Below are 13026 nucleotides of genomic sequence, written 5' to 3' on the forward strand. Positions count from 1 at the left end.
GGGGGGGGGGGGGGCGGCCGGAGGCTTTTTCGCCTGGGGCGGCGAAAAAGCCAGAGCCGGCCCTGTAAACTACACAGTTTAGGAGAGAAGTCTGAGGAAGATTTCTCAGGATCCCATACAGGGATCTTCAAGCACTCCCATGCACAGTCTCAGTGAATGGTTCATGCAGGGATAAGAGTCTGCACTTGAGAATCTTTTTGCAGGATTTAAGTAGTTAGACAAAACAGTACTGTACATGCAGTTAGTGGAGAGTCCTCAGAGGACATAAATCCCAGAATGGTATAGAGCTGTGGTTTCCTCCCACTACCCCACACAAAAAATCACTGTTAGCAAGAGGACAATGTTCCTGCTTCCAGGAGAGATCTGAAGAATGAGAGGTTGTGGGCATGATGGATAAGTTCAGGGAGGATGTTACAGGTATAATTGCCATATATTCATGTATCATTTAATTCAATAGTTTACAAAATCATTTTGCATTGCTAGGGGGATAGTCTAGATTACCCAATAGATTACCTGTCTCTAATTTCCATAATTCTAGGTTACATTTTCACATAATTCCCCATAATAATGGCATCTCCTACTAGGCTTATGCAGTTTCTTGTTGCCTACTTATGGCATTCTAATTGCCAATTACAACTTCTTGTCATGCCATTATTTTTATTGGACACGCAGAGTACAGCAAAGCCATCAATAATTCCCTGTGTAAAAAGTCTGGTTTCCCCTTTGTTAGGGTAAACTTGTAACCATGGAAACACTCTAATGCCTCTGTAATCGTTGGAGCCCTTCAGAACATTCATCATCATCTTATCCTTGTGTTTTTAGCTTCCCTGGCCTTTCTTTCTGAATCACAGTTACCTGTTTTGAGGCTGGGTCTGCACCCTGCAGACTGAGTACGCTCTTATTTTAAGAGATGTTGGTGAGGATTCACATTGCTCTGAAGTGGTTATATCGGAGTCGAAAACCATGAATTCTGAACATCCAGCTGCTTTAAAAATAAAATATCATACCACTGCCATTTTAATTAAAGAGAAATCACGCACTGCAAAATGGCTGTTAAGTGCTGGACAGTGGGGGCTAGATTCACAAAGGGGGATTTAGGTGCCTAACGTAAGATCCTGGGTTAGACCATGCAAACCCTGACACAGCTGACACTTAACCCTGAAGGCACATAATTCCCTACCAGTCTGTGTTTTCACTGGCTAAGTCCCCTAAATTTCTGCCGGTGGAGATGCACACAGCCACCAGTCCTGACACCACCGGGCAGTTTGGTGCTGAGCTCATGAATATGCCCTGCAGAATTCACAAAATAATCATTCCCCTATCAATCGCACCTGCAGGACCCCATGCAGTAGATGTGCTGAGACTACCCTGAAACCCATCTATAAAACTAAAACACACAACACAACATATAAAATTAATGTTTAATGGGGCAGCTGTGAGGTGAGGAAGGGATTACTGACCAGGAAACAGCAGGCCGACAGTAGCAGGTGACACAGGTATGAACAGGAAGAAAAAAGGGACAGAGAAGAGAAGCATGGAGGGCAAGAAGAGGGCATCAAAGAACCTGTGAGCAAATGGGGAAGGATAGGTGTGGACCAAGTGGCCAATTCGGAAAGGGGATGCTCCTTGTAAATTTCTTGAATTAGGCTATTGGTCTGTGGCTCTCATTAGAGCTTGAGGGAATCACAGCAATAAGCATGGAGTTTGCAAAGTTCACAGAGACTTCATTCACCTCCTGTAAAGGATGGGCTGCTCCTGTGAACCTTGGAAATGCCAAAAGCAACACTACCTTGATACTCTGCAGAAGGGAGTATGGCACTTGCAAAGTCTGCAAAATACTTACTAGAAATTCTAATGTATATGGAGAGGTTATTTCTTTTCAGGGGAGATCTAGGTATAAAATGCAGTTTTAAGTCAAGCTGTTAGTGAATTATGTAAAAAAAAAATAAATAATTTTCAAAAATTCCACATCACTATTTTCTGTAAGACGACACCAGTAAAAACATCTTGTTAATCAAACTATATCAAAATAATCTCATCTGGACTAAGTCTAAGCATTGAAAACACACACTTATTTATTTAGTGAAAGATGGGAGGGATGTCAAAATCAGGGTTACAAGGGACACAGCCTTGCAACCTAGAGCCTAGTCCTACAAAACTGAGGAAAAAGGCGCTGAGCACTTTCCAGGAAATGCTCAACACCTGCTAGGAATGGTCTCTAAATTAATGAGTGGCTACCCTGGCTCCATGACAATTATTCTTTATTTAAACCATCTACTTATGAATATAATATATGTGCCAAACCAGACCACACATTACATTCTAACTGGATTGACAACATATTACACCATTAGGTCGTAGTGAACTAGACAGGATTAATACAAAACCTCAACACAAAAAGATCAACAGTATTGCAGGCTTTGCAGTTTTGTGCATGGAATCAATATTGCAATTCATCCATCCTTTCTTCCAACCCAGAAAAGCTGGTTATATGCTATTCCATTAACTAATTGGAGGTGTAAATTGAGAAAACTGCAAGAAACAGAAGTCTTACATGGGATTAAAATAAGATGCAGTCTCTGCAATTTGACAATAAGATTGGAACTCAGATTTGCCCCCATCACTTGAATGCACTAGCAGTTGCTACACCTCTACCTCGATATAACGGTGTCCTCGGGAGCCAAAAAATCGTACAGTGTTATAGGTGAAACCACGTTATATTGAACTTGCTTTGATCTACCGGAGTGCGCAGCCCCGCCCCCCACATTATATCCGAATTTGTGTTATATCGGGTCGCGTTATATTGAGGTAGCGGTGTATATTACACCTGCTTTCCTACCCACCAGCCTCACTGTAGCAGACTTGTGTTGCCTCAGATGGCGTAGTTGTTTATTATGAAATTTTAATTTATTGAGTCACATCACACCCTATTGATAACTCATTTTGTAATTAGACATGTAAGCAGCTTAGAACTGTTCTCATAACATGAGTATTACTAAATGTTCAAACCCACTGTTAATCTCTGCTGATAGCTGGGTGCAGCAGATAAGAAAAGTGGACACTGGCTACAGGAAATAAACACTCCGTAAACACTCACATGCCTCGCCAAATACATTTCTTATGGGTCTTTAATAGACCTGGGCAAAAATTTTCAAACAAATAAGGTATTGCCAAAAATGCAGTTTTGGATCAACATAAGAATGGCCATATTGGGTCAGACCAATGTTCCATCCAGCCAGTATCCTGTTTCTGACAGTGACCAGTGCCAGATGCATCAGAGTGAATGAACAAAACAGCGCAGTTATCAAATGATCCACACCCTGTTGTCCAGCTCCAGCTTCTGGCAGTTTAGAGATTTAGGGACACCCAGAGCATGACACTGCATCTCTGACCATCTTGGCTAATAGCCATTGATGGACCTATCCATGAATTTACCCAATTCTTTTTTGAATCCAGTTATACTTTTTGCCTTCACAGCATCCCATGGTACTTCCTTATGTTGATTTAAAACCTGGTACCTATTAAATTTCATCAGGTGATCTCTAGTTCTTGCGTGATGTGAATGAGTAAAAGAGGACACTTCCTTTTCACTTTCTCTAGATCATATATGATTTTATAGACTTCTTCATATATCCCACATTAGAAAAAAAGAGAGATGACTAAACTGAACAACCCCAGTCTTTTCAATCTCTCCTCACATGAAAGTTGTTCTATCCCCCTAAATCATTGTTGTTGCCCTTCTCTGTACCTTTTCCAATTCCAATGCATCTTTTCAACCAAAATTTGCAAAAACAGGTTGAATTCTGTAATATCTTCAGCCAAGAAAGATTTAAAAAAAATAAAAATAAAAAACCCACCACCCAAAAAAACACAAATGAAAAAGATTTCAGGTTGAACAAAAGCATCTCATTTGACTCAAAGTGAAAGGTAATGTTTGACCCAAACAAATCCCCCCCCCCCGGGTTTTAGTTTCAGCAAGAATAACTGAAATACTTCCATTGTAGGTCAATCCAAATCTTTTTTCCCCAGTTCAGTCAACAAACTGATATATCAATTACTTTCTCAGCCCTAGTCTTCAGTTACCTTGTTTGATACTGAAATATCCTGTCATTTGTCCTAGAAGCTAACAAAAAAGTATTCCCAATATGCTGATGGCCGCTTGCTCAATACAGCATTGGATGATAAGTAAGGCATTACAATCCTTGTACACAATAGTAATATTGGCGTACAGGGCACAATGAAAATAACCCATTTTCATAAAACTTCTCCTTGTATTGGTGTAAAGCATGATATGCTCCTTAGCCTTTAGTCTCAGAGTTCTTTAGGTTCACATATGTTGCATCTATCAGTTCTGAAGCGTGCTATGCTGTGTTATAGGTATTGCTTTCTTTCTTATTTTGTCCAGATTTAAGCAGATACCATTGATCTCATATACAGCTGCACATAAAACCAAGTTATAATGGGGACAGCAGCAACAACAAAAGACCATGGTGATAAACCATCTTGTTGTATCTGCAAATGGCCAATAGATTACAATAGCAAATCTTAATAGCAGAAATGTACCACAGTTCTACAATGTTACTTACAGTTTAGACATTTTAAAAACTGATAATTAGGCTAAGACTAGGATAAAATTCATTCAGTCTCATGCATCAGCACTCTACTAATCCCTGTAATTCTGCAACCTTGAATGAAAGAGACTCAAACAAACAATGAAAGGAACAGATACCTTGAAAAGAGAACATTCCAGCACAGAAATGTTGTAGTCAGCTTGTCAGATGCTGTATCATGTAATGAGTTACATGGCATGTGCTTATACCCTGGCAATGCTGCTCCTTCTGAGCAATCTGATCTGCATAGCAGCCTTTGCCAGTACTTGGGGCATTTACAATATGTATGTTGTATTCATGCACAATAAGGAAGCATAATCAGTGCACTCTACCATTTGTCTGGAGGCATCAGATTTTAGAGCTATCTGAGTCTGATTGGCTGGCTGCTGGGCTCACTGTACTTCTCTTGCCTTAACCTTAGGCTGTGTTCAATATGTTTCCCAGGGGATACTTACAGAAAATTGGCTGTTAGGGGAACAATAGCAGGTTAAAAAAAACCACCAAACAAAAACAGCTATTCAATGGACAAGGCTAATATTTAGTTTTCCAAGGTTGTATGCATGTTAAACAAGGGCAAAACTAACAATGGATAACTTCACAATAGCAAACATTGTGCTTACAGACTGAAAATACTATAAGCTGCATCTGCTAACATTGCTGAAGTGGTCAGGTGGTTTCCAGTTTTAAGGAGAGCTAGTATAATCAGCCTTAAATCAAAGCAGATGGGAATGACAGAATATATTAAGGAGGTTATTAAAAACCTTAGAGGATACAGTTAAATAAGGTTACCTAATCCATCTTACAAGGAAGGGTATTATGAATTGCATCACTTAAACAAGAATAGCCCTCCTGGTATCTATTTTAGATTTTACAAGGCTGGGTAAATGAAAACAAGCATAGAAAACTGGTAATGCTTTTTTGGAAAACATGAAATATTTAATCTCAGATTCATGCAGTGAAACAACTGATGTATAATTACCTATATTAGTGAAGCGCAGCAAATGTTTGCATCTTAAAAAGTTATTTTATTTAACTCTATTCCTGGCTCTGCATCAGAGACCACAATGACATTTAAACTCTAGAAATGTTTTTTCAATGTATATTCCTACCATCCCAAAGCAAAATATTAAGCTATACATTTTTTCACGAGTGCTTAAGTGATTTAGGATTTTTCAGTGACACTAAGGCTCTTAAAAGACTCTCACTTTTGGAAATGGGACTTAGTCACTTAAACACACTTGAATTTCCCCCCAAAACATGGTCTCTGTCCTAGCAGAGATCATATGTGAATTGTACAAAAACCTTTATTTATGATACACAGGTCAAGTATCCTCTGAACTCTGCTATACTTCACTATCCTGAGTTGAAATGACCAGAAAAAGCAGCTCTACTCCCCCCCCCCTTCCTCTATAAAAGGGATTCTGAAACTCTTTGTTATTCCAAATGACATTGCATCTTCTTAAATATAATTTAGGGTATTAGTTCACCAGGGAATTTTCCAGGAGGTACGATACATTATGCTGTGTTTTTTGAGCCATAACAGTTTCAAACAAAACACTTTCCTTAGTCGCCTCCGCTGAAGCTGCAGGCATGCCAAGAACAGCTACACACATTCTAGCATCCACGAGGGTTCAAAAAGCTTAGGTGAAATTTAAAATTCACTACACTTCAGTAATTAAGGAGCCAGTAATAAAAATATATTACCATTTGCGTTCAACCGATTAGATTTTTTTTTTTTTTTTAAGAATTCAGTATTATAAGTTTATTTGGGAAAAATAGATTTTAATTAAAAAGAAAAAAGTCTGATACGGCAGGGTATATAGTTGAAATATTGTTTCAGTTTTAGAATACTTCCTGCCAAAGCAAACATACAAAGTGGATGCACAGCATGCGTCTCAGGTGCTACAGGCATGGCATTTGGTCTTCTGTCAGATAGAATTTTACAAGCACATAAATTCACAAGAGCCATTTTCACCAAATAGAAGTGCAGTATTGGCTAAAATAAGAGGCAATTTTCATCTACACAACCCCACTGCTTTACATCATAGTGCAGAAAACAAAAATACTGGTGTGAGCATGCCATGTTTGTCACTTTCCATGAATCTAATGAGAAGGTAATGTAGATGAAAAACAGATTTTTTTTGCCATAGCTGTTCTCAAGATTCATTGCCTAGATCACAATGTCTGAATACTCTGTTTTTATTGATAGACAATTAATGCTATCACAGGCATCCCATACAGAAGCAATTATTTGGAAAATGTTAACAGAAAGACGTTATTTGTTGGGGGGGGGGGTTAGCTTTTGTTTTGTTTTTAAAACATGTCCCAAAAGGAAAAGAAACTACAGTCTCAGGGAGGTTATTCCAGACACCCTTTGAGGTTATTTGGGGAAAAAACATTTACAAAATAAATCATACCCAAAAAAATAAAAAATAAAAGGTCAGTTTACTTGCCCAGTCTTTTAGGGAAAAAACACCTGGGCCACTTGTGATTTGAAGGTAGGAGGTTATTTCCATAGCTTCCCCATCCACCCCATTTCCCATAAGGCCTTACCAGAACCCAGAACTATGGTTACCACAATGGATTACACTTCCCAGCCTGCTCTTCTTTCTGGGATCTCAAAATGACCATTTGTTAGCTACCAAGAGCCAGTCTTGGATTTGTAGTCCGCCTGGTGCAAAGGAATGGGGCATCAGCATCAAGGTGGATAGAGCTATGGAGTGTGGGTCCTGGACCTCGACACGTGCCTCTCCCCCCCTTTAAACACAGCTCTAGTGCTGAAAGAGTTGGAGAAAGGGAAGAGAAGACTTGAAATTTGACATAAAATACTTCTCACTGAAGAGCAGTATCTGGGTATGTAATGGTGAAAAAATTGCTTTGATCTATCAGACTTCACAGCCTTTGAAAATCATTTTGTAAGTGCAATACTATTGATATGCTCTTGTAACTCTATTTATGGGAACTCTTCCGAGTGAAGGTTGAGTGGCACATAAGCACATTGCTGTACACAAGAGCAGAGTTAAACTCAGTACAGCTTGGGGGTAGTCAGGAAAGAATATGCTCCTCTTTTGCACCTTCTAAATTCTGGAGGCACCTGAGTACCATTACAGTCCCAGGGGTTGTAATAACTTACCCTGCTAGCAATGGCCCCTTAGAGAGGCATCCACCAGCACAGAATAGGCATGGTGCAGTCTTCTGATCTTGCCCCTTGCACACACTACACAGACTAGAAGGATTCCTCCTAGGGTTGCCAGGCATCTGGTTTTTGACCGGAACACCTCGTCGAAAAGGGATCCTGGTGGCTCCGGTCAGCACAGCTGACCTGGCCACTAAAAGTCCAGTTGGACGCAGCAGCCAGCTCATCCCACTGGCTCCTAGGCACAAGGGCAGTCAGGGGGACTCTGCATGCTGCCCTTGCCTGTGGCGCAGACACTGCCCTGAGCACCAGCTCCACAGCTCCCATTGGCTGTGAACCGTGGGCCAATGGGAGCTGTGGGGGTGGCAACTGCGAACAGGGCAGCACGCAGAGCCCCCTGGCTGCCCCTACACCTAGGAGTCAGAGGGACAGGCTGGCCACTTCTGGGAGCTGCCTAAGGTAAGTGCTGCCCAGAGCCCACACCCCTCAGCCCCCTCCCACACTCCTCTGCCCCCTCCTATACCCCAAAACCCTCATCTCCGGCCCCACCCCAGAGCCCGCATCCCCAACTAGATCCCTCACCCCTCCCACACCCCAATATCCTGCCCCAGCCTGGTGAAAATGAGGGAGGGTGGGTTGGGGAGAGCTAATGATGGAGGGAGAGGGGGAGGATAAGTTAGTGGGAGTCAGGGTATTGAATGGGCAGGACATGGCAAGGGTGTTTGGTTTTCGGCTAGCAGAAAGTTGGCAACCCTAGTTTCTCCCCTGAATGCTAGAGGGTCAGTATCTCCCATCACATCTTCTAATACATACAAGGGGCTTGATTTTCAGAGGTGCTAAAATAATGAGTGAGGGGGCCATGATAAGCTGCTAAAAATATAAGTTCTACAAGGCAGCGCCCCATTTTCCATTTAGGAACAGCTCTGCACTGCAGGATACGTGAAGCCATATTCACCACACAAGATACTCCAGGGTGTCTACTGGGGAGGAATACCACCTTCTGGAGCTTCCCAGAGAAAACCAAGAGCATGCATACGCTGCCACACTCCAAGATCCTCCCTACCTGCTAGCAAGGAGCTGGCTAGAGACATGGTGCCATCTATTCTCCACCCTTCCCAGTACCCTTTGGGGCAATCCCTGGGGAGTAGCGACAGAGAGCAAGCTCTGTGCTCCCCTAAGTGCTGGGCCTACAACTCTGCCTGGTCCTTATGTGGGCTGTGCAAAGGTAAGAGGCGACTCCCTTTTTCCCCCACCCACCGCCACATCGGGCCAGCTTTTTAAAAGAGCTTAGGGTTAGATTCTCAAGGGTTCAGCACCCGCTACTAGGGCCAGAGTTTCGAGAGCTCAGCTCAGCTCTCATTTAGGTACCTGATTAAGAGCTATATTTTCAAAATTGCTCAGCACCAATGGGAGCTGCTACAACTAGATTTTTCGAAAGAGCTCAGCCTCCGTTGTTGCCGGAAGACCCAGGAAGAATACAGCCCCATGTGTTCCCACAGAAGCGCCAAGTACACTGGGTTCCTCAGGGTGACTAATAGTGGCAGGATCAGGCTCTAAGCAATGAACTGGACAGATGAAAGAATAGGGAAGAGGGAAAGACAGACAAAAGTTATAAAAAATAAGCGTATTTACTAGCATTGCCAATCCCAATTATTCAAAATTCATGTCAGGCCACCCCAAAATCCATGAGATTGTGAAGCCTATCAAGTAGGGATTTGGTTTTTTTTGGTTTTGGTTTTGTTTATTTTCCTTCTGTTTTCTGAGCTTTTATGGTGCACTGAGGTTCACATTTTCAGGCTTTTCTCCACAACCATAAGGGCTAGAAACTTTGCTTTTAAAAAAAGAAGAAAAAAAAGCTGAGTTTCTCAGGTATCATGATTTCAGCAGCTGGAGATTTAAGAAAAAACTCCAGTTATGGTGAGATTCCATAAAATCTCCAGAGGTAGCGACACTGAATTGAGTTTAAGAATCGATCTGACACAGTGAATGTTGTAGTGGAGGATGGGGGGAGGGGAGCATCTATCGGTGTGTCAATGAGGGTGCAGGGGGGAGGGCAGGAGATATACACACTCAGGTCATTTGAGAAGAGAGAAGCTGGGGCCAGCAGGCTGCTACTGAGGCTCCAATCCTGTGGTTGGAGCTGCACAGGCAGAAACCTGTGTGGATCCCCATTAACTTTAAAGGGATTCTGCACAAGTGTAGAAGTCTGCCCCTGTCAAGTCAGTCCGCTACTCCCAAGTCTGGATGCATCAGGGGTTACTGTAGGAACAGGGAAGGAAGGGGGTTGGCTTTTGAGGAGAGGTCTGCTGCATTACCTATACCTGCATGTGCATGTTTGCAATGGGGAGTGAGGTGAGTGACGCTACTACTTTCCCTGCTCCACTGGAAACCCTTTTCCTTCCCCAGATTAGCCTGGCTCGTACCAGGCTTAGGCTAGGAAACACTGAGGTATATAGTTCTTTTTAAATGGCAATCTTTCCTAAACTGGTTCTCGTGTATTTTCACGGTAAAGCAACTGCCATTATAAAATTAACTATCTGCTTGAGACTGACAGGCATGCTATTGAAACCACAATCAGCATTTCTGCACATTATTCATAGAATCCACCCTTACAATGGAGCGCACACCAACCATCACCCAGGCCAGAGCCAGATTCCAACAACACTGAAATGCAAAGCTTTCTGCAGAGATGAATTTTAGCATCATAAACCCCAAAATCCAAAAATCAAATCACAAACACCAGTGAACGAAGAAATAAAAGCACAGCCTTGAAATCTATTAAGAAAAAATTCTTCAGGGGCAAAAAAACTCTATAATGGTTTAATCTTGCAGAGGCTGTCACTTTCTTCCTTCATCTGCTCACTTCAAAGCCACTCTATGGCACAAAACTCTATTGGAGTACTGTGGCCTTATGTCTATTTAATAAGGCTGATAAGCAATTTGAGAAAAAGCCTAAGCAGCTCATCTTACGCGTATAGACATTTTCTGTCAGAATACACCATAGAAATCCAGTTTCATAAAGGTGGAGTTTTCTGATCTCCATATAAAAGGTACAGCAGATATGGAAGGTGTGAGAGCAGACTTTGTTTAGTCTATTATTCCAGGGTTTTTATTTAAAAAGCCCCCCCACAATAAAAAGGGGCTTTCAAAACTACTGATTAGTAGGGAGTTGCAATGGCATTAATGTGTTTTAGTTTATAGTGGCAATAAGATATCACCATGATTTACCTTGTTTGGTTTACAAGCTTCCAGTTCTTTCAGCCACACACACCCCCCCCACTTGCCTATTGGTTAACAGTGATTTGAAGAGGGAAGGAAGTGCAGCAGCAAAGACATTGTGGGGACAACAGGTGTTCTCTGAGGCACATTGCTACCCAGCTGGTTTTTGATTGGCATGTACAGCTTTAAAGCATCTCTTTTCCCAGATCACCAAGGATGATAGTTAGAGATTTTCCTGTGTGTAAAACAGAGCTAATACTACTTCCTTGCTACTACCCTTTGTCTCTCTTGTCATTTTCGACTGGTTCTTTGAGGAAGTGATGCTCTTATTTTAATGGATGCACACTGCCTAGCACAACAGGACCTTCCACTCAGTTGCGGTCTCTATATGCTATTGTAATAACTTGATATGTATTATTTCTCTTGTCTAATAAGTACAGTAACTCCTCACAAAGTCGTCCTGGTTAACGTTGTTTCGTTGCTGGTCAATTAGGGAACATGCTCATTTAAAGTTGTGCAATGCTCCCTTCTAACATGGTTTGGCAGCTGCCTTTTTTGTCCACTGCTTGCAGGAAGAGCAGCCCGTTGCCGCTAGCTGGTGGGGGCTTGGAACCAGGGTGGACCAGCAGCCCCCCTATCAGCTCCCCCATCAGCTCCCCACTCCCCTAAGTTCCCTGTGCGGCAGCTCTCCAGCAGGCTAGCAATTGCCGGGCAGTTCAGCTGTCCCTCCCCCTACTGCCACATGCTGCTCCTGCCCTCTGCCTTGGAGCTGCTCCCAGGGACTCCTGCTTGCTGTGCAGGGGGAGAAGGAGGGGGTTAATGTCAGGGTGTTCCCCTTCCCCCTGCTCCTGCACCCTGCTTACCCCTTCTCCATATAGAGCAGGGAAGAGGACACGGATGGAGAGAGACAGAGAGAGCTTGGGGCAGCAGCTGCTCTCAACTTCCTGATCCACTTAAAAAGACAATGCACTTAAGAGTGGGTCAGCTTACTTAAAGGGGCAGTGTGCATCTCTCTCCCCCACACACAAGGTGTGTGTCTGTCTCGGTCTGCTATGTTGTCTCCCTTCCCTTGTGTTCATGCTGCCTTGTGTGAGAGGCTACTTTAAGAACAATGTGTTAACCCTCGAGGGCTCAGCGGAGTGCTAGTTCATCATTTAGCAGCAAGGCATTTCCTGGGAAATATCCCTCCCTCTTCCACCCTCTAACTTCACCACCTCAACCAAGCTTCACAATCATCATAGCTGTGAACAGTATTAAATTGTTTAAAACATATACTCTGTGTATATGTCTATAATATATAGTTTTTTGTCTGGTGAAAAAAATTTCCCTGGAACCTAACCCCCCCCCCATTTACATTAATTCTTATGGGGAAATTAGATTCGCTTAACATCGCATTTTTCAGGAACGTAACTACAACGTTAAGCCACAAGTTACTGTAGGATAAAGTTACTGTACTATGAATAAGCTGTGTGGGCGCTGAAACTAGTTCTCACAAGGATTTCATAGAAATATAATGAACAAAATAGAAATTTGTCCAGATTCAAGTTAACATTTAGAATATGCCTTAAAGAGGGCACTATGGTTTCCATCCAGAGGAGGCAAATCAGCCAGTATAATTATAAGGTTGCTGCATAATTACTAGCTTTGTGGGCATTTGGTCATAACCAGCAGTGAATAGCAGAAGGAAACATACAGACTTCAGAGACACTGTGTGAAATGGACTGCACTCTCTGCCTTTATCTAATTCAATAAAGCCCAAGAGGAAGCCGTGGTCAGCAGATTACAGAGCAAGACAAGACAAAGACTAGAAGTTGGCTAGGGTTATGGTCATCTGTATGAATCATCCCCTCCTGTTATTTGTTAATTGAGAAATTTAAGATTTGTTCCCCCCGCATACCAGCTAGAGGGGAAGATATTGTTAGATAAGTTTAAAAGTGCAAAAAGAAGCTAGGTATGGATAAAGTGATCATTAGCAATAACTATTGGTATGTGGATCGTGGGATTTGAGAGAGTGTTTGAAGTCCTTCAGGTGTGTAGTTGTGCAATTGTCATTTTGTAAAA

The sequence above is a fragment of the Terrapene carolina genome, unplaced genomic scaffold (genome assembly GCF_002925995.2).
Source record: "Terrapene carolina triunguis isolate 2854851 unplaced genomic scaffold, T_m_triunguis-2.0 Scaffold66, whole genome shotgun sequence".
NCBI lineage: Eukaryota > Metazoa > Chordata > Testudines > Emydidae > Terrapene > Terrapene triunguis.